The following is a 23,277-nucleotide window of genomic DNA, read 5'->3' on the forward strand; positions in this document are numbered from 1 at the left end:
CATGACGGCTCGCCAAATCAGAGCCTGGACGGCCAGCGACCCCACGTTATCCTTAGTAAAAAGATGTGTCCTAACCGGTGACTGGGCAAAGGCTCGTGATGCCTGCCCCGAGGAATTAAAACCCTTTCACAGGCGCATGCATGAGCTATCACTGCAAGCAGACTGCCTGATGTGGGGCAGCCGAGTAGTCATGCCTCTGCGAGGCAGAGAGGCATTTGTCCAGGAGCTCCACCGCGAGCACCCGGGGATCGTTCTCATGAAGGCCATAACCAGATCCCACGTCTGGCGGCCTGGTATTGACGCGGACTTGGAGCTCTGCGTCCGAAGGTGCACCATTTGTGCCCAACTCAGCAATGCCCCCAGGGAGGCTCCACTGAGCCCCTGGCCCAGGCCTACCAAACCGTGGTCGCGGGTGCACGTAGACTATGCAGGCCCATTCATGGGCAAAATGTTCCTCGTAGTTGTAGATGCATTTTCAAAGTGGATCGAAAGCACCATTTTAAACTCGAGCACAACCTCCATCACTGTGGAGAGCCTCGCAACCATGTTTGCAACGCACAGAATCCCTGACATATTAGTCAGTGACAATGGTCCGTGCTTCACCAGTGCAGAATTCCAAGACTTTATAATTGACCACGGCATAATAAGAACATAAGAACATAAGAATTAGAAACAGGAGTAGGCCATCTAGCCCCTCGAGCCTGCTCCGCCATTCAATAAGATCATGGCTGATCTGGTCGTGGACTCAGCTCCACTTACCCACCCTCTCCCCGTAACCCTTAATTCCCTTATTGCTTAAAAATCTATTTATCTTTGACTTGAAAACATTCAATGAGCCAGCCTCAACTGCTTCCTTGGGCAGAGAATTCCACAGATTTACAACCCACTGGGAGAAGAAATTCTTTCTCAACTCGGTTTTAAATTGGCTCCTCCGTATTTTGAGGCTGTGACCCCGAGTTCTAGTCTCCCCCACCAATGGAAACAACCTCTCTGCCTCTAACTTGTCTATCCCTTTCATGATTTTAAATGTTTCTATAAGATCACCCCTCATCCTTCTGAACTCCAAGGAGTAAAGACCCAGTCTACTCAATCTATCATCATAAGGTAACCCCCTCATTTCTCGAATCAGCCTAATGAATCGTCTCTGTACCCCTTCCAAAGCTAGTATATCCTTCCTTAAGTAAGGTGACCAAAACTGCACGCAGTACTCCAGGTGCGGCCTTACCAATACCTTATAAAGTTGCAGCAACACCTCCCTGCTTTTGTACTCCATCCCTTTCGCAATGAAGGCCAACATTCCATTTGCCTTCCTGATTACCTGCTGCATCTGCAAACTAACCTTTTGGGATTCATGCACAAGAACCCCCTCTGCACCACAGCATGTTGTAATTTCTCCCCATTCAAATAATATTCCCTTTTACTGTTTTTTTTCCCAAGGTGGATGACCTCACACTTTCCGACATTGTATTCCATCTGCCAAACCTTAGCCCATTCGCTTAACGTATCCAAATCTCCTTGTAGCCTCTCTGAGTCCTCTACACAACCCGCTTTCCCACTAATCTTAGTGTCATCTGCAAATTTTGTTGCACTACACTCTGTCCCCTCCTCTAGGTCATCTATGTATATTGTAAACAGTTGTGGTCCCAGCACTGATCCCTGTGGCACACCACTAACCACTGATTTCCAACCGGAAAAGGACCCATTTATCCCGACTCTCTGCTTTCTGTTCGCCAGCCAATTCTCTATCCATGCCAATACATTTCCTCTAACTCTGCGTACCTTTATCTTCTGCAGTAACCTTTTGTGTGGCACCTTATCGAATGCCTTTTGGAAATCTAAATACACCACATCCATCAGTACACCTCTATCCACCATGCTCGTTATATCCTCAAAGAATTCCAGTAGATTAGTTAAACATGATTTCCTTTTCATGAACCCATGCTGCGTCTGCTTGATTGCACTATTCCTATCCAGATGTCCCGCTATTTCTTCCTTAATGATAGTTTCAAGCATTTTTCCCACTACAGATGTTAAACTAACCGGCCTATAGTTACCTGCCTTTTGCCTGCCCCCTTTTTTAAACAGAGGCGTTACATTAGCTGCTCTCCAATCCGCTGGTACCTCCCCAGAGTCCAGAGAATTTTGGTAGATTATAACAAATGCATCTGCTATAACTTCCGCCATCTCTTTTAATACCCTGGGATGCATTTCATCAGGACCAGGGGACTTGTCTACCTTCAATCCCATTAGTCTGTCCAGCACTACCTCCCTGGTGATAGTGATCATCTCAAGGTCCTCCCTTCCCACATTCCTATAACCAGCAATTTTTGGCATGGTCTTTGTGTCTTCCACTGTGAAAATGGAAGCAAAATAATTGTTTAAGGTCTCAGCCATTTCCACATTTTCCATTATTAAATCCTCCTTTTCATCTTCTAAGGGACCAACATTTACTTTAGTCACTCTTTTCCGTTTTATATATCTGTAAAAGCTTTTACTATCTGTTTTTATGTTTTGCGCAAGTTTACCTCCGTAATCTATCTTCCCTTTCTTTATTGCTTTTTTAGTCGTTCTTTGCTGTTGCTTAAAATCTTCCCAATCCTCTAGTTTCCCACTAACCTTGGCCACCTTATACGCATTGGTCTTTGATTTGATACTTTCCTTTATTTCCTTGGTTATCCACGGCTGGTTATCTCTTCTCTTGCCGCCCTTCTTTTTCACTGGAATATATTTTTGTTGCGCATTATGAAAGAGCTCCTTAAAAGTCCTCCACTGTTCCTCAATTGTGCCACCGTTTAGTCCTTATTTCCAGTCTACTTTAGCCAACTCTGCCCTCATCCCACTGTAGTCCCCTTTGTTTAAGCATAGTATGCTCGTTTCTGACACAACTTCCTCATCCTCAATCTGTATTACAAATTCAACCATATTGTGATCACTCATTCCGAGAGGATCTTTTGCGAGGAGATTGTTTATTTTTCCTGTCTCGTTACATAGGACCAGATCTAAAATGGCTTGCTCCCTTGTAGGCACTGTTACATACTGTTCTAAGAAACAATCCCGTATGCATTCTATGAATTCCTCCTCCAGGCTACCCCCTGCGATTTGATTTGACCAATCGATATGTAGGTTAAAATCCCCCATAACTACTGCTGTTCATTTTTCACATGCCTCCATTATTCCCTTGATTATTGCCTGCCCCACCATGAAGTTATTATTTGGGGGCCTATAAACTACGCCGACCAGTGACTTTTTCCCCTTACTATCTCTAATCTCCACCCAAAATGATTCAACATTTTGTTCATTGGAACATAAATCACGTCAAGACAGCACTGTTCAAGCCGGCCTCCAACGGCCAGGTGGAGAGAGCAGTGCAAATCATTAAACAAGGCATGCTTAAAATCCAAGGTCCCACGCTGCAGGGTCACCTGTCGCGACTGCTGTTGGCATACAGATCTCGTCCGCACTCACTGACTGGGATCCCCTCCGCGCAACTGATGAAAAGGACTTTAAAAACAAGGCTCTCATTAATCCTCCCAGACATGCACAAAATCATTGAGGCAAAGCGCCGTAAGCTGACTGAGTACCATGACAGAAATTCGAGGGGGGGATGGAATGAGATAGGGGACAAAGTGTTTGTACTAAATTATGGCAGGGGTCCCAAATGGCTTGCAGGGACAGTAACAGGCAAGGAAGGAAACAGGCTATTGGTAGTACAAATGGACAATGGCAAAACCTGCCGGAGGCATGTAGACCAAGTCAAAAGCAGATTTACCAACAGCACTGCGGAACCAGAGGCAGACTACAATGTGGAACTCGCACTACATCTGGTGGACAGACAGAGGGAACAACCTGAGGAAAGGCCAATCCCAACAGACAGCCCAGGCGAGTCAACAACAATCACACCAATCGAAACAGACAGCCCAGGCGCGATACCAGCAACCACACCCAAAGAAAAACAGACACCAAGGCAAACAACTGAACCACAACTCAGATGCTCCACGCGAGAGCGTAGACCACCTGAGAGACTGAACTTATAAATACAATAGACCTTGGGGGAGGGTGATGTCATGTATCTTACATTATTATATATAACTGTATCCCAACTTGCTATACATGACTATAATAAGATATGACCTGTAACCACAGGTATACAAGCACAGGTCTCAGGCAAGTGCAGCATTCCAGAGCTGTGAAATAAAAGGTGCAGGTCCAGAGTGACCTTGACTTCACTACATGCCTCGTGTGAATCTGTACTGAGAGGACAGGACTTTACATAACCCACCTGCTCTTATATTCTATGCCTCGGCTAATAAAGGCAAGCATTCTGTATGCCTTCTTAACCACCTTATCCATCTGGCCTGTTACCTTTGGAGATCCGTGGACATGCACTCCCAGGTCCCTTTGTTCCTCTACACTTCTCAGTGTCCCACCATTTAATGTGTATTCCCTTTCCTTGTTAGCCCTCCCCAAATGCATTACCTCACACTTCTCTGGATTAAATTCCATTTGCCACTGTTCTGCCCACCCGGCCAGTTGATTGATATCTTCCTGCAGTCCGTAGCTTTCTTCTTCATTATCAACTACACAGCCTATTTTTGTATCATCTGCAAACTTCTTAATCATACCCTCTATATTCAAGTCACAATCATTGATGTATGCCACGAAAAGCAAGGGACCTAGCACTGAGCCCTGCGGAACCCCACTGGAAACAGCCTTCCAGTCACAAAAACACCCATCAACCATTACCCTTTGCATTGTGTTGCTGAGCCAATTTTGGATCCAACTTGCCACTTTGCCCTGGATCCCATGGGCTTTTACTTTCATGAACAATCTGCCATGTGGGACCTTATTGAAAGCTTTGCTAAAATCCATATACACTACATCATATGCACTGCCCTCATCAACCCTCCTGGTTAGCTCCTCGAAAAATTCAATCAAGTTAGTCAGACACGAACTTCCCTTAACAAATCTATGCTGACTGTCTCTGATTAATCCGTGTCTTTCTAAATGTAGATCTATCCTGTCCTTTAGGATTTTTTCCAATAATTTCCCCACTACTGAGGTTAGGCAGACTGGCCTGTAATTACTCGGTCTATCCCTTTCTCCCTTCTTTCACCCTCAGTGGTAGGTCCCTTGCTTTTTGTGGTATACATCAATGACTGTGACTTGAATACAGAGGGTATGATTAAGAAGTTTGAAGATGATACAAAAATAGGCTGTGTAGCTGATAATGAAGAAAGCTACGGACTGCAGAAAAATATCAATCAACTGGTCGAGTGGGCAGAACAGTGGCAAATAGAATTTAATCCAGAGAAGTGTGAGGTAATGTATTTGGGAAGTCAGGGACGCTTCCGGTGTCCCTGATGACTACGTGTGCGGGAAGTGCATCCGCCTCCAGCTCCTGACAGACAGCATTGCAGCATTGGAGCTGTGGGTGGATGAACTCTGGAGCATCCACGATGCTGAGAATGACTTGAATAGCGTGTTTAACGAGTTGGTCTTACCGCAGGAAAAGGGTATACAGCCAGATAGTAAATGGGTGACCAGCAGGGAGAGCAGTGCAAGGAAGGTAATGCAGGGGTCCCCTGCGATCATCCCCTTGCAAAACAGATAGACTGCTTTGGATACTGTTGGGGGGGATGACTCATCAGGGGGAAGCAGCAGCAGCCAAGTTCATGGCACCGTGGGTGGCTCTGCTGCACAGGAGGGCAGGATAAAGATTGGGAGAGCTATAGTGATAGGGGATTTGATTGTAAAGGGAATAGATAGACGTTTCTGCGGCAGCAACCGAGACTCCAGGATGGTATGTTGCCTCCCTGGTGCAAGGATCAAGGATGTCTCAGAGCGGGTGCAGGACATTCTGAAAAGGGAGGATGAACAGCCAGTTGTCATGGTGCATATAGGTACCAAAGATATAGGTAAAAAACGGGATGAGGTCCTACAAGGCGAATTTAGGGAGCTAGGAGCTAAATTAAAAAGTAGGATCTCAGGATTGCTACCAGTGCCACGTGCTCGTCAGAGTTGGAATTGCAGGATAGAGGAGTGGTGCAAAAGGAAGGGATTCAAATTCCTGGGACATTGGAACCGGTTCTGGGGGAGGTGGGACCAATACAAACCAGATGGTCTGCACCTGGGCAGCACCGGAACCAATGTCCGAGGGGAGTGTTTGTTAGTGCTGTTGGGGAGGAGTTAAACAAACATGGCAGGGGGATGGGAATCTATGCAGGGAGACAGAGGGAAATAAAATGGAGGCAGAAGCAAAAGATAGAAAGGAGAATAGTAAAAGTGGAGGACAGAGAAACCCAAGGCAAAAAACAAAAAGGGCTACATAATAGAAAAATTCTAAATGAGCAAAGAGTGTTAAAAAGACAAGCCTAAAGGCTCTGTGCCTCAATGCGAGGAATATTCGGAATAAGGTGGACGAATTAACTGCGCAGCTAGCAGTTAATGGATATGATGTATTGGCATCACAGAGACATGGTTCCAGGGTGACCAAGGCTGGGAACTCAACATCCAGGGGTATTCAAAGTTTAGGAAGGATAGGCAGAGAGGAAAAGGAGGTGGGATGGCGTTGCTGGTTAAAGAGGAAATTAATGCAATAGTAAGGAGGGACATTAGCCTGGATGATGTGGAATTGGTATGGTTGGAGCCACGGAATTCCAAAGGGCAGAAAACGCTAGTGGGAGTTGTGTACAGATCACCAAACAGTAGTAGTGAGGTTGGGGTCAGCATCAAGCAAGAAATAAGGGATGTGTGCAATAAAGGTACAGCAGTTATCATGGGCGACTTTAATCTACATATTGATTGGGCTAACCAAACTGGTAGCAATGCGGTGGAGGAGGATTTCCTGGAGTGTATTAGGGATGGTTTGCGAGACCAATATGAGTCCAATTCGCGATCAATTCGAGGAAACAACTAGAGAGCTGGCTATCCATCCTAGACTCGGTGATGTGTAATGAGAAGGGACTAATTAGCAATCTTGTTGTGCGAGGCCCCTTGGGGAAGAGTGATCATAATATGGTAGAATTCTTTATTAAAGTGGAGAGTGACACAATTAATTCAGAAACTAGGGTCCTGAACTTAAGGAAAATTAACTTCAACGGTATGAGGCGTGAATTGGCTAGAATAGGCTGTCAAAGGATACTTAAAGGTTTGACGGTGGATAAGCAATGGCAAACATTTAAAGATTATATGGATGAACTTCAGCAATTGTACATCCCTGTCTGGAGTAAAAATAAAATGGGGAAGCTGGCTCAACCATGGTTAACAAGGGAAATTAAGGATAGTGTTAAAGCCAAGGAAGAGGCATATAATTTGGCTAGAAAAAGCAACAAACCCGAGGACTGGGAGAAATTTAGAATTCAACAGAGGAAGACAGGGGTTTAATTAAGAGGGGGAAAATAGAGTACGAGAGGAAGCTTGCAGGGAACATAAAAACTGACAGCCAAAGGTTCTATAAATATGTGAAGAGAAAAAGATTAGTGAAGACAAACGTAGGTCCCTTGCAGTCGGATTCAAGTGAATTTATAATGGGGAACAAAGAAATGGCAGACCTATTGAACAAACACTTTGGTTCTGTTTTCAGGATGGAAGACACAAATAACCTTCCGAATGTACTCGGGGACAGTGGGTCTAGTGAGAAGGAGGAACTGAAGGATATCCTTATTAGGTGGGAAATTGTGTTCGGGAAATTGATGGGATTGAAGGCCGATAAATCCCCGGGGCCTGATAGTCTGCATCCCAGAGTACTTAAGGAAGTGGCCCGAGAAATAGTGGATGCATTGGTAATCATTTTCCAACAGCCTATCGACTCTGGATCAGTTCCTATGGACTGGAGGGTAGCTAATGTAACACCACTTTTTAAAAAAGGAGGGAGAGAGAAAACGGGTAATTATGGACCGGTTAGCCTGACATCAGTAATGGGGAAAATGTTGGAATCAATCATTAAGGATGAAATAGCAGCGCATTTGGAAAGCAGTGACAAGATCGGACCAAGTCAGCATGGATTTATGAAAGGAAAATCATGCTTGACGAATCTTCTGGAATTTTTTGAGGATATAACTCGCAGAGTGGACAAGGGAGAACCAGTGGATGTGGTGTATTTGGACTTTCAAAAGGCTTTTGACAAGGTCCTGCACAAGAGATTGGTGTGCAAAATCAAAGTGCATGGTATTGGCGGTAATGTACTGACGTGGATAGAGAACTGTTTGTCAGTCAGGAAGCAGAGAGTCGGGATAAACGGGTCCTTTTCAGAATGGCAGGCAGTGACTAGTGGAGTGCCGCAGGCTCAGTGCTGGAACCCCAATTCTTTACAATATACATTAACGATTTAGAAGAAGGAATTGAGTGCAATATCTCCAAGTTTGCGGATGACTCTAAACTGGGTGGCGGTGTGAGCTGTGAGGAGGACGCTAAGAGGCTGCAGGTTGATTGGACAGGTTAGGTGAGTGGGCAAATGCATGTCAGATGCAGTATAATATGGATAATTGTGAGGTTATCCATTTTGGGGGCACGAAGACAGAATATTATCTGAATAGCAGCAGATTTGGAAAAGGGGAGATGCAACAAGACCTGGGTGTCATGGTTCATCAGCCACTGAAAATGGGCATGCAGGTACAGCAGGCGGTGAAGAAGGCAAATGGTATGTTGGCCTTCATAGCTCGGGGATTTGAGTATAGGAGCAGGGAGGTCTTACTGCAGTTGTACAGGGCCTTACTGAGGCATCACCTGGAATATTGTGTTCAGTTTTGGTTTCCTAATCTGAGGAAGGACGTTCTTGCTATTGAGGGCAGCGAAGGTTACCAGACTGATTCCAGGGATGGCTGGACTGTCATATGAGGAGAGACTGGATTAACTGGGCCTTTATTCACTGGAGTTTAGAAGGATGAGAGGGGTTCTCATAGAAACAGATAAGATTCTGATGGGACTGGACAGGTTAGATGCGGGAAGAATGTTCCCGATGTTGGGGAAGCCAGAACCAGTGGACATCGTCTTAGGATAAGGGGTAGGCCATTTAGGACTGAGATAAGGAAAAACTTCTTCACTCAGAGAGTTGTTAACCTATGGAATTTCCTGCCGCAGAGAGTTGTTGATGCCAGTTCATTGGATATAGTCAAGAGGGAGTTAGATATGGCCCTTACGGCTAAGAGGATCAATGGATATGGAGAGAAAGCAGGACAGGAATACTGAGGGAATGATCAGCCGTGATCTTATTGAATGGTGGTGCAGGCTTGAAGGGCCGAATGGCCTACTCCGGCACCTATTTTCTATGTTTCTATGTTTCTATGTTCCTTATACAAAGGTAACACATTAGCAGTCCTCCAGTCCTCTGGCACCACACCTGAAATCAGAGAGGTTTGGAAAATGATGGTCAAAGCCTCTGCTATTTCCTCTTTTGCTTCGTTTAACAGCCTTGGATATATTTCATCCGGGCCTGGGGATTTATCCACTTTCAAAGCTGCTAAATCCCATAATACCTCCTCTCTCACTATGTTTATTTCATCTAATATTTCACACTCCTCCTCCTCGATAGCCGTGTCGCCATCGCCCCTCTCTTTTGTGAAAACAGACGCAAAGTATTCATTAAGAACCATACCCACATCTTCCGCCTCCACACACAGATTATCCACATGGTCTCTAATCGGCCCTACCCTTTCTTTAGTTATCCTCTTGCTCTTAATATATTTAAAAAACATCTTTGGGTTTTCCTTGATTTTACTAGCCAAGAATTTTCATGCTCTCTCTTTGCTTTTCTATTATCCCTTTTGATCTCACCCCTGAACTTTCCATACTCCGAGAGATTCTGCAGTATTTAGCCCTCGGTATCTGTCATAAGCTTCCCTTTTTTTCTTTATCCTACCCAGTATGTCCCTAGACATCCAGGGGGCTCTAGATTTGTTAGTCCCACCCTTTTTCTTTAAGGGTACATATTTATGTCTCACCATTCATTGCAACTCACTAACCACTTCCAAAGGTGCACACAAATCTGTCCAAGAATGCAAAGTGTTAAAAATAAAGATTTCAATGTTTGCCAACACATTAGCAGGAACTTTACATGAACATTGGATGAAATACCCAAGTGCCTATCCTTGTGTGTTGTTAGTTGATATGATTGGACTAGAATGAGGGTGAGTGTGAGAGGTGACTAATGAGATGGGGATGTGATAATGTAGATAGAGATGGATGGATGGAGGTGCAAGATAAGTTGGTGTGTGTAAGGTTGTGGTGAAGTAGGGTAGGGAAGGCAGAGTGATGTGGATGTGATGAGTGGTGCAGCAGGATGACTTTGCAGTCATGTTTCGAAATCCACTGAGATCATTAAACGGTTTGCACCACTGCAGCCAGGTCCTCCTGACGACATCCCTGCTTGTATCCGCCTCTGCGATGTGCAACTAGGCTGCATTGATTTCCTGGGGAGGTCTCTTCCACCCATTGGAAGGGAAGAGAACCTCCCTGCATGCTGCAATTCTTTTCATAAACATATGGAGGAAGTCATGGGCGAGCCTTGGTGCAGCTTTGTGCAGGGCGTGTCAGTGTTTGCAGCAACTCAATGCTGTAGTATACTGACAGCACAAAAATCAATTTGCACATGGTTCCTTTTAGGAAACTGGCTGATGCTGCATCATTAAATGATGTCATCAGATCCGATTCTTTCAATTGATCGGGAAACGCGCTGGGTGGGCTTAACAAGCCCAATCAATGGAAAATCATTTCACAGAGCAAACTGGAGCCAGCAGCGAGATTGTGATCGATCCTGACTGTACTGTACCTGCCAAGGTAGGCGAAATCGCGGTTATGATAGCGAATTGTCCAAAGCATCAACGGTGCCACATTGTGAATATTGGGTGATGATGATTGGCCGCAAGTGTTTTAGCCAATGTTCATGTAAAATTTCTGTTAATGTGCTGTCAAGGATTGAACATTTATTTTGAACACTTTGCGTTCGTTGACAGATTTGTGTGCACCTGTTGAAGTGGCTTAGTGAGTTGCAGGGAATCGTGAGACATAACGGTACCACCGCAATGGTGATGTGTGTGAAAGGAATGGCTTGCGCTTTGTAGGGATGCGTTATGGTGTTCGTGTGGGGTGGTGCCAACCTAGTGCATCGTGTGGCAGCCAGGGTGTACAGCATAAAACTAAGCAAACGTGGCAATGGTGAGGCCACCCCTGGCCTCCTAGGCAGCAATGTGCTCGAGGGCTAATGCCCAGTGTCCTGTGCAGCATCAGCTGATTACGGAGACGGTTGGTGTTGTTGATGGTGGTGCTGGTGTGCCCAGAGCTTCTGGTGTTGGGGCTGATCGTGGTGGATTCTGAGGACCTAGGTGAGATAGTTTCATGTTCACATTTGCTAATGTAATAGATGGCAGGTGAACTTGAAATGATAGAAGCGATCTGTCAATGGTGAGAGAAGTTGTTGCAATGATAGAGTTTGCTCAAAACCCTTGCAACCTGCATAATGCCCAATGTGACTTCCAAATGTAGTAAGCAAAGCTTTTGAACTTGGAAAGGGAACAGCTGTGAGATGAGAACATTTATAGCAAATTGCAACTTGAGTAAAGAAATCAATTCATGGGGCTAGAATCTCCACTTTTGTGCTTATCGTCCAAAAATGGGCGTTATTTCCGGCGTGTGCATTAAAAAAGGGTTTTCTGATCGCCGGCTTCTCGCCCATTCTCAAAACACCTAGTTTCCATTTTTGAAAATGGGCATTACCACGAGCAATTTCAAATGGGCGATAGCGTTAAATGTTTTTTACCTTCTGCCGTAAAGTGTGGCCGTCCTTAGCAATGACATGGCAAAGCTCGATATCCATGATTCAGGAGGTCAAGGGTCATCAGGACATGCACAGAAGAGGAGACAGAGAGAGAGGGAGCTCAGAGGCACTGAAAGCATGTGTGGCTGTGGTGTGTGCTTGTCTGGCTGTTGTGGGAGGCACGACAGAGATTCACCAGCAGCAAAAAGCCTACTAAGCACCAAGAACATAGTTGGCATTGAGTTTTTGTCCAACAAATAAGATATAACATGGAAGAGATGGAGGTGGCCCTGGAGCTGGTAGCCAGGAACACTGGTGGCAGAGGGCTCCCTGCGGTCCCGGAGCGCGGCACTGCACCCCAAGGTGATGTACCCCCATTGCCAACCACACGAGAGCCAGCAGCAACATCTTGCTTCTGGCTCGGAGCTCGTTCCCAATTCGGGACCATCCTCTCCTGTATCCGTTCAAGCAGCGCTTCGGCCGTCACCCCCCACTCCCTCAATGAAGTATCGCCTGAGGACCTCCTCGGCTAGGAGGCTTCGAGTCAGGAGCGGAAGGGGAAGAGGTAGAGGTGGGGAGGAGAAGCGGGGTGGGAGGGGAGAAGGATTCGTTTGTATAGAAATACTGATGATTTCAGACTAATGTTCGGTTTCAATGTTTTTTATTTAACAAAACCTTGTTGTACATTGGATCAGTTGGCTGAACCGTTACACGCTGGTGAATCCTTAACATCAAAGGGTATAATGACACTTAACTTCAATCAACTTCAACTTTACCTGTCACCAAGGTGATGCCCACCAATGATGTATGACCTGCACACCCAGCAGTGTGTCAGCCTTATAAATAACACCAATGTTCTTTCAGGCAAAGTGATCATTGATGAGCTCCTGATGTAAGGCTCTTGTAGCTATCATGCTACCACGGGCCCTTTCATGGGGTCTACAGGGGGGCGGGGGCATGGCTTCAGCATCAGCCTGATTGTCTATGCCGATGTCAGCATCCACCTCCTTGTCCTCCTCTTCCTCTCTCTGGTGAAGTATACTGTCAAACTCATCAGGCAATTCTTGTCCCCCCGATAGCCAAGTTGTGCAGCATGGGGTACGAATTGAGCTACCTGCTCTGGTTGGTATTGGAGCTCGCCTCCTGAGTGGTCCAGGCATGTAAAGCGCTGCTTCAGCACTCCAGTGGTTTTCTCCACGACATTGCATGTTGCTCTGTGGCTCTCGTTGTATCGCCTCTCGGCCTCGGTGTGGGTGTCACGCAGGGGAGTCATCAGCCAGGTGACGAGGCCATATCCTTTGTCACCAAGCCTCCAGCATTGACCTTGTGGCTCATTTTTAAACAAGTCAGACACAGTGCTCACACGCAGGATGAGAGCATTATGGATGCTGCTCTGAAATTGAGCATTCACTGCCGGTATAAGTTGCTAGTGGTCAACAACCAGTTGAACATTCAAGGAGTGGAATCCCTTGCGGTTTCTGAAAACCTCAGCATCCTGAAAAGGTGCCCGCATCGCGATGTGCGTACAGTCTATTGCTCACTGCACCTTGGGGAAGTTTGCAATTCGGGAGAATCATAGAGCCCTCTCACTTTGTGCCTCCCTGGTCATAGAGAAGCTGATCAAGTCCCTCCTGCATGCGTACAGGGCTTCAGTAACCTGTCTAATGCAGTGATGTGTGGCATGCTGAGAAAGTCTGCAAATGTCGCCAGCTGTGGCCTGAAAAGAACCCGAGGCATAGAATGACAGTGCCGCGGTGACTTTGACCTCAATGGACAGTGCAGTACTGATGGTGCTGGCAGGCTGCAGATCTGCCCTTATCAGCTGGCATATCTCAGTGATAACCTCTTTATGGAAGCGCAGTCTCCAAAGGCAGGTGGTGTCAGGCAAGTTGAGGTAAGAATGCTTCTCCTTCTACTTGTGGCGGTGTAACGTCTGGTCCTCCTCATCTGTTTGTCACTTCTTACATAATGCAGTGAAGCGTTCCTTCGGCGATGTCGAGTCTGCTGCATGTATTTGGTCAGCAAGAGAGGGTGAGAAAGGACAGGCCCCATTGCAGTAGCTCTCTGTTTTCCACCGATTGCTCACAAACAAGGAATGTCCCGATGAAGACACCTCTCCAATTCTAATCGTGCACAGTATGGTCAAGATGTTTTTACAGATGTTCACATCAACTCCAACGACCTGCAGAGTACATCCGAACTCCACCGAGGTTGAAGGACAGCAGCCTTTTAAAGGACACAACATATGATCTAGAACATGGCATCCATAACGCTATGATTCATTCCACTTTTTGTGAGCATTTTTTTGGGCGAGCGATATTGTGGTCGATGTGTGTGCGAGGTGGTGAAATTTACAATGGGCGATCTCCATGGCCGCTAGTTTGGGTAAATATGCTCTTTACGACAAAAAACAGTGGGCGGGCATTAATATTGAATCTCGGCATTAATTCCGTACAGAAAGAAACGCTGGGTTATATTATGGGCGTTGAATTCGCCCATTCTGCTGATTCCACCCCAAAAAAGTGGGCGGGCAGTAATATTTTTTCTCGCCGTTAAGTACATAGGGAAAGTAATGCTCGGCGATAAGTTTCCGAAAAAGGCCCGCCAGTTTCCATTTTGTGCCAAAATGGGGGGTATATGGGCGTTATACGTCATTTCAGTGGTAAAATGGGCGTTAAGTGGGTGTTTAGCATGCAAAAAAAGGTGAAGGTTCTAGCCCATGGTCACATAAACCCCGATGTCCTTACCTGACATGATCCACCAGCAGCATAGCCCCCGTGGACAACCTGCTAAAATGGTACGTTCAATTCAAAATTATTTTTAGTATGTTCTTAACAAAGTCATAATCTCCTAAGAGTATAAAAATCAACAGTTTTTCAGAGCACAGAGTGGTCTGCACAGAGCGTTCTTAAACAGAGTGGACTTAAGCAGAGTGGTTTAATTGGGAATTTGGAAAGAATGGGAATTTCTGGTAAGTATTGGGTAAGTAGAAGCTGTACATAGTGAAATCTAATTTATTAACGTTTTGATTTAAACCTAGAAATTTAAAGGATGCAACTATTTGTACTAACTGAATGGCAGCTGTTTCTCTGATTGGCTCTCCATTATCACATGACCTATAGCTGATTGATCCTCTTGAAGGATAAGCCACATCATGCAGTTTCTCTAGAATGTGTAAATAGAACTGCTCAGCCGAACCCTGCACATGATCCATTTTGACTTCAGAAGTAAGAGAGGACACATCCCTCCCACAGCCAAAGTCCCATACCCCAGTGTAAGTACATCGCTCCCACAGCCAAAGTCCCATACCCCAGTGTAAGTACATCCCTCCCACAGCCAAAGTCCCATACCCCAGTGTAAGTACATCGCTCCCACAGCCAAAGTCCCATACCCCAGTGTAAGTACATCCCTCCCACAGCCAAAGTCCCATACCCCAATGTAAGTACATCCCTCCCACAGCCAAAGTCGCATACCCCAGTGTAAGTACATCCCTCCCACAGCCAAAGTCCCATATCCCAGTGTAAGTGCATCCCTCCCACAGCCAAAGTCCCATACCCCAGTGTAAGTGCATCCCTCCCCCAGCCAAAGTCCTATACCCCAGTGTAAGTGCATCCCTCCCACAGCCAAAGTCCCATACCCCAGTGTAAGTGCATCCCTCCCCCAGCCAAAGTCCCATACCCCAGTGTAAGTGCATCCCTCCCCCAGCCAAAGTGCTATACCCCAGTGTAAGTGCATCCCTCCCCCAGCCAAAGTCCCATACCCCAGTGTAAGTACATTCCTCCCCCATCCAAAGTCCCATACCCCAACGGAAGTGCTGCCTCCACCTGCCGAAGTCCCTTAACCAAGCACAAGTGCATAGATGGGGCATTGTGTGCGAATTGTTAACAGGTTTATTGGGTATGAAGTGAATGGTGACAGTCTCGTGACTTCTGAATTTCATCCACTCCAACGATGTCCCTTGTAACACACGCACCGAGCTCTCCGAGAAATCGGGTGTGGGAGTAAAGGGGGTTGGAAGAATGTGATCCGTCTTCCCAGAGTTCCCTCTCTCCCCTTCGATTCCCCCCACACCATCACTCCCCCCGCCATCCCAAGGATCTCTCTCTCTTAACCCCTCCCCCCCATCCCAAGGCTCTCGCTCTCTCCCCCCCCCCCCCCACAAGGCTTGCTTCCCCGCCCCCCGCCAAGGCTCTCTCTCTCTCCCCCCCAAGGCTCTCTCTCTCCCCCCCCCGCCCAAGACTCTCTCTCTCTCACCCCCCCGACCCTCGTCAAGGTTCTCTCTCTTCACCCCCCACCCCAAGGCTCTCTCCAACCCCCCAAGGCTCTCTCTTCGCCCCCCAAAGGCGCTCTCTCTCTCCTCCCCCACACCCTCAGGCTCTCTCTGCTACCCACACCTCCCCAGGCTCTCTCTCATCTACCCCCCTCCCCCCAGGCTCTCTCCCTCTCTCTCTTCACCCCCCAACCCCAAGGCTCTCTCCCCCCCCCCCCAAGGCTCTCTTACTCTCTCTCCTCCCCCACACCCTGAGGCTTTCTCTCTCTCTCTTCTCCACCCCCCCCCAGGCTCTCTCTCATCTACCCCCCTCCCCCCATGCTCTCTCTCTCCTCCCCCCCCCCCAAGGCTCTCACTCTCCACCCACCCCCCCCCCAAGGCTCTCTCTCATCTACCCCCCCCCCAAGGCTCTCTCTCTCTTCCCCCCTCCAAGGCGCTCTTTTACTCCCCCCCCCCCGCCCCAATGCTCTCTTTCTCTCTCTTCAGCTCCCCCAAGGCTCTCTCTTTTCTCCCTCCCGCCAAGGCACTCTCTCTACCCCCCCCCAAGGATCTCTTTCCCCCTCCCCCCAAGGCTCTCACTCTCCCCCCACCCCACGCCCCTAAGGCTCTCTCTCTCTCTCCACCCGCCCCCCACAAAGCTCTCTCTATCTCCCCCCCAAGACTCTCTTTCTCTCTCCGCCCCTCCCCCAAGGCTCTCTCTCTCTCTCTTCACCCCCCACCCCCCCACCAAGGCTCTCTCTCCCCCCCCCCCCCCCAAGGCTCTCTCACTCTCTCTCCTCCCCAGCCCCCAAGGCTCTCTCTATCTTCCCGCCTGCCCCACCCAGGGCACTCTCTCTCTCTTCTTCCTGCCCCCCAGGCTCTCTCTCTCTTTCCCCCCCCCCACCCCCCACAAGGCTCTCTCTTCCCCCCCAAGGCTCTTTCTCTATCTCTCTTCACCCCCCCCAAAACTCTCTCTTTCTTCTCCCCACCACCCCCCCCCCCAAGGCTCTCGCTCATCTCCCCCTCCCCCCCCAAGGCTCTCTCTTCCCCCCTGTTGTGTATACATGCCTGTTTACAGTGTGATGTTTGTAACACTGTTATGCAACACTGAATGTACCCTTACACTGTACACACCTTACCTGTACACCAGAGGGTGCTACTGCTGGAGACCTAAGGATTACCTGCACACTGCGGGTAACCCAGTATAAAAAGGAACTCACAGCTTGTTGTCCTCACTCGAGAAGCTGCAAATAAAGGACTACAGATCTACAGAGTTTAAATATCATACCCTGCCTCGTGGAGTCATTACTAAAGGTGCCTACATACACTACAACTGCCGACGAGAATACGAGGTCACGAACCACACGCTTGTTGAATCTCAGCATCTTTCAGCAATTTACCGATGGGGAAGATTGGGACGCTTTTGTAGAAAGATCAGAATACTTAAGGAAACTGCCTGCACTGTGCGACTTTGGCGACCACCTAAATGAAGCACTAAGGGACTCTAAACCGATGAGAGCATGGATACTTCTAAGGGCAGAAACGCTGCCCCGAGTCCCGCAACCCTGAGTCCGCCACATGGGACAAACCGGATGGCCCTGTGCTAGCGTTGTGGAGGAAACTACAGGGCCCACCAGTTCCGCTACAAAGACTATGCATGCAAAGAGAAAAGGTACCTTCAAAGGATGTGCAGAAAAAGCTTTATTCACCGCGTCTCTAATGAGTTGGCTGATCACCGGGGCTCCGACACAGATGAAGGTGAAGTTGCTCAACCACTGGGAGAAGAGTATGGAACTCATACCTGCTCCCCCGAAAGTTCTCCGTGGGTGACGAAAGTAGACGTCGAGGGAGTCCCAGTTTCTATGGAGAGTGTCACAAGGGCGAGCCAGTCTGCGATGAGCCAAGCGACCTTTGAAGAACTTTGGATGAATCCCGCCAATCGACCACAACGGCATCCTGTCCAAGTGAAGCGTTCCCAGGCCTCCGGGCTCCAGCAATCGACCTCAACCAGGGATCCATCGCTGCATCCGGAGATTCCACTGTCTAGCTCGATGGCGGGGCGATGACTCCACAGTACCATGGCGAAATCTCCAGGACCGAGGATCCAAACTCCACCTTCCGTGCCGAGGCAGCATTCCAAGAGGTGAACATCGACGAAATAAATTGATTCCCGATGTCCAGGGCTGAACTTGTGGAAGAAAAGAGCACTACAGCCTACTTGCAGGAGAGACAGAAAATGGCTGCAGCACCACGAGGAGAAAAACCTAAAATCAAAATGGCCGCAGCCATACCACGAGGGGCACCGTAGTGGCCAATCAGATTGGGAGGCTCCCTTAAAGGAGACCAATAACCAAAGACATTTAAAGGGGAAGTTTCAACTATTTGAGTACATGGACTTTAAAGCTAAAGATGCAATTAAAGGGTGCAAGTATGAAAATGTATGCAATGTAATCATGGTTTAACTAATGTTACTGATGAGATGAATACAGGTGTCAGTAAGGTTAAGAACAAGTTTATAATGCGAATGTGAAATGCCTAATGTAACCATGTCTGTTGAAATCAGGACACCCAAAAGTGATGCAAATGATAGAATGTACAATGCAAGCTTGATTGTGTGTGATCAGAGCCAAGGTGTCATGTATACTGGTAGGACACTGCCAAAAGACATTGGGTCCTACAGGGACCATGCTGATGCCAATAGAATCCCCCTGTGGGAGACTCCCAGGTCCAGCAGGCTACCTGACCATGTAGCACACACACAGCCAATGGAGCACACCCACTACAGGGACAGTGGTCAATGGGCAGCCCAGCCACCACCAATGGCAATCTGCACCAGACCAGCCCTACAACCCCGGGCCACCAGGGCCAATACCAGGAGCATGAGGCCAATACCCTCCAGCTTCCCTGGCATACCCTGGGATGACCTGACCCTCATCCTAATTAGTGGACAAAGAGCCCAGTCTTGTGGCCCTGCCCACCACCCCATGACTACCCACATCACAGTGTATACACACCACCCACTGCTCCCGTGGCTACCCCCACTGAGGGATCCCACAACAGTGACACCCACTTGGTCTGTGTGTGAGGGAGGGGAAACTTACGAGGCCAGCCTCAAACACAGGGGTCACACCTGGCAACCACAAAACCCTCACCACAACCTCCCATAGCCCACCACTGATCACCTCCCCTGGTCATGACAATAAGGATATGAAAAATGCTTCGGGGGGAGTGTTGTTGTGTATGCATGCCTGTTTACTGTGTGGTGTCTCTAACACTGTTATGCAACACTGAATGTACTTTTACACTGTACACACCTTACCTGTACACCAGAGGGTGCTGCTGCTGGAGACCACTGCAGGTAACCCAGTATAAAAAGGAACTCACAGCTTGGTGTGCTCACTTGAGGAGCAGCAAATAAAGGACTACAGGTCTACACAGTTTAACTATCATACCCTGCCCCTCATGGAGTCATTACTAAAGGTGTCTACATACACGACACCACCCTCCCCCCTCCCGACCCACCAAGGTTCTCTTCCTCCCGCCAAGGCTCTCTCTCTCTTCCCTCCCCCACCAAGGCTCTCTCTCTCTCTCTCTCTCTCTCTCCTCTCCAAGGCTCCCCTCTCTCTCTTCACCCCCCACCCCAAACCTCTCTCCCCGCCCAAGGCTCTCTCTTCACCCCCAAGGCTCTCTCTCTCTCTCCTCCCCCCCTCCACCGCCCCCGCTCCAAGGCTCTCTTACTCTCTCTCCTTTACATGCCCAAAGCTCTCTCTTCCCCCCCGCCCTCCCCCCCAGGCTCTCTCTCTTTCTTCACCCCACAAGGCTTTCTCTTCCCCCCCCCCAAAGGCTCTCTCTCTCTCTCTCTCTCTATCTCGTTGCCCCCCCCCCCAAGACTCTCTCTCATCTAGCCACCCCCCCCCAAGGCTCTCTCTCTCTCTATCTCGTTGCCCCCCCCCCCAAGACTCTCTCTCATCTAGCCGCCCCCCCCAAGGCTCTCTCTCTCTCACTTCCCGCACCCCCAAGGCTCTCTTTCTCTCTTTCTCTCTTCAGCCCCTCCAAGACTCTCTCTCTTTCTTCGCCCCCAAGGCTCTCTGTTCAATCCCTCCCTCAAGGCTCTCTCTCCCCCCCCCCGCAAGGCTCTCTCTCTTCCCCCCCCTCCAAGGCTCTCTCTCCCCCAACCAGGCTCTCTCTGCCCCCTTCAAGACACTCTCTTTCTCATCTTCCCCCCTCCCAAATGCTCTCTTTCCGCCCCCCCCCTCCTCCAGTCTCTGTCTCTCTCACTCTACCCCCCCACCCCCCGCCCACAAGGCTCTCACTCTCACCCTCCCCCCCCCGCCCCCTCCACCCCAAGGCAATCTCTCTCCCTCCTGGGCTCTCTTTCACCCCTCCCCTCCAAGGCTCTCACTTCCCCCACCGCCCCCCTCCCAAGGCTCTCTTTTCCCCCACAAGGCTCGCCCCCCCACCCCTCCCACAAGGCTCTGTCACTTTCTCCTCCTCCACCCCCAGGGCTCTCTCTCTCTCTCTTCCCCCCCACACCCCCCGCCCCAAAGCTCTCACTCTCTCTTCCCTCTCCCCCGCCCAGGCTCTCTCTCTCTCTTCCCCGCCTCTTCCCCAAGGCTCTCTCTTCCCCCCACAAGGCTCTCTCACTCTTTTTCTCCCCCCACCAAGGCTCTCTCTCCCCTCCCCTCCAACCAGGTTCTCTCTCTTTCGCCCCCCTCCAAGGCCCTCTCTCTTTCTTTGCCCCCAAGACTCTCTGTTCCCCCCCTCCCTCAAGGCTCACTTCTCCCCCCTCACCAGGCTCTCTCTCCGCCCCCCCCGCAAGGCTCTCCCTCTCCCCCCCCTCCTGCCACCCACGCTCACTCTCACCCCCCGCCAAGGCTCTCTCTTCCCCCCCCCAGGCTCTTTCTCTCCCTTCGCCCCCCCCCCCCCCAAGGTTCTCTCTCTTTATTCTCCCCCCCCAAGGCTCTCTCTCATTCCCCCCCCCCCCTCCAAGGCTCTCTCTCCCTCTCTCTCTTTCACCCCCAGGCTCTCTCTTCCCCCTCCCCCCCCCCCCCAAGGCTCTCTCTTCTCCTCATGCTCCCCTCCCCCCCCCCCGCTAAGGCTCTCTCTCCTTCTCCCACACCGCCTCCCCCCCCAAGGCTCTCTCTCTCTCTCTCTCTCTCTCTCTCTCCTCCCCAGCGCCTCAAGGCTCTCTCTCTTCTTCTCCCTCCCCCCCAGGGCTCTCTCTCTTCCTCCGTCCCCCCAAAGCTCTCTCTATCTCCCCCACAAACGCTGTCTCTCCCCCCAGGCTCTCTCTCCTCCCGCACCCCCCCCAAAGCTCTCTCTATCTCCCCCACCAACGCTCTCTGCCCCACCCTCCCGCCGCTCTCTCTCTCTTTCCCCCCCCGCCCTCCCCAAGGCTGTCTCTCTCTCCCCCATAAGGTCTGCTTACTCCCTCTCTCCCCACCCCACTAACAAGGCTCTCTCTCTCTCTCTCTCCCCTCCCCTCCACCCCCCCTGGCTTTCTCACTCTCTCTCCTTTCCCCCTCCCCCTCTCCCTCAAGACTCTCTCTCTCTCTCTCGCTCTCTCCCCCGACCAGGCTTTTTCTCTCGCCCCCGCCCCCCCAAGGTAATATGTCTCTACTTATCTGTAGAATAACTCCACAAGGCCTAGTGCTGTGCTTGAACGGCTGTGACCTTAGTCTCTTTATTGTAACTACAGAGTGCTTTCACCGCGTGGTGACCAGCCTTTTATACAGCTCCTGCCGCCCACAGTTGCACCCTCCAGTGGTACCAGCATAGTATATACAGAGAGTATACATATATGACAACATTCCCCCCCAAAGTCTTTGATGCGAGTTAGTTCCAGGTTGAGGCGATCCAGAACTCTGCGCTCCCTGGTTGATCATCTGAGTGTCACTTCTGGCATGGGTGAGTTGGTCGGGCCACTACTGTCTTGTAGTGTTGTTGGTCTGACGGGACTGTTGGAGATGGTGGGATCATCCTCGTGGTTGGCAGCTAGGTCTGTTGCTGATTGGGTGTGTGTAGGTGGATCACTGAAGGTAAGGTCCTCTCCCGATCATTCCTGGTTACCTGTAAATCGCAATTTGGTCTGGTCCAAATGCTTTCTGCATGTTTGTCCATTAAGCAGTTTGACAACAAACACTCTATTCCCCTCCTTGGCTAAAACAGTGCCAGCGACCCATTTGGGGCCATGACCATGGTTCAGCACAAACACCGGGTCGTTTACAGTGATGTCACGTGATACAGCTGCGCGATCATGGTACATGTTTTGCCGAGTACGCCTGGTTTCCACCTGATTGTTGAGGTCAGGGTGGACTAAGGAGAGCCTGGTTTTGAGTGCACGTTTCATTAGTAACTCCGCAGGGGGGACCCCGGTAAGCGAGTGGGGTCGTGTCCTGTAATTGATCAGCACCGGGGATAGGCAGGTTTGTAAGGAGCCTTCCATGATGCGTTTCAAGCTCTGCTTTATGGTTTGGACTGCCCGCTCCGCTTGGCTGTTGGATGCAGGCTTGAACGGGGCAGACCTGACATGCTTGATGACATTGCGGGTCATGAATTCATTGAATTCCGAGCTGGTGAAACATGGACTGCTGTCGCTGACCAGAATGTCGGGCAAGCCATGGATGGCGAACATGATCCTGAGGCTTTCAATGGTGGCGGTGGACGTGCTGGATGCCATTATTACACATTCGATCCACTTAGAGTAGGCGTCCACTAAAACGAAGAACATTTTTCCAAGAAAGAGACCCGCATAATCTACGTGGATCCTGGACCATGATTTTGAGGGCCAGGGCCACAGACTAAGTGGAACTTCCCTGGGGGCATTGCTCAATTGTGAGCAAGTGTTACACTGGCGCACGCTCGATTCCAAGTCCGAGTCAATGCCGGGCCACCAGACGTGGGACCTGGCTATAGCCTTCATCATGACTATGCCTGGGTGGCCATTGTGTAGGTCGCATATGAAGGTTACCCTGCCTTTTTTTGGCAGGATGACGCGGTTGCCCCATAAGAGGCAATCCGATTGGATGGACATTTTGTCTTTACGACGGTGAAACGGCTTTATCTCGTCTTGCATTTTCTTGGGACCGCTGACCAGCCCCCATTGAGGACGCAACTTTTTACAAGAAATAACACGGGGTCCTGGTTGGTCCAGGTCCTGATCTGGCGGGCCGTTACGGGTGACCCTTCGCTTTCGAAGACGTCCATGACCAGGCACAGGTCTGCGGGCTGTGCCATTTCCACCCTGGTGGTGGGCAACGATAGCCGGCTGAGGGCATCG

The sequence above is a fragment of the Pristiophorus japonicus genome, chromosome 3 (assembly GCF_044704955.1).
Source record: "Pristiophorus japonicus isolate sPriJap1 chromosome 3, sPriJap1.hap1, whole genome shotgun sequence".
Lineage (NCBI taxonomy): Eukaryota > Metazoa > Chordata > Chondrichthyes > Pristiophoridae > Pristiophorus > Pristiophorus japonicus.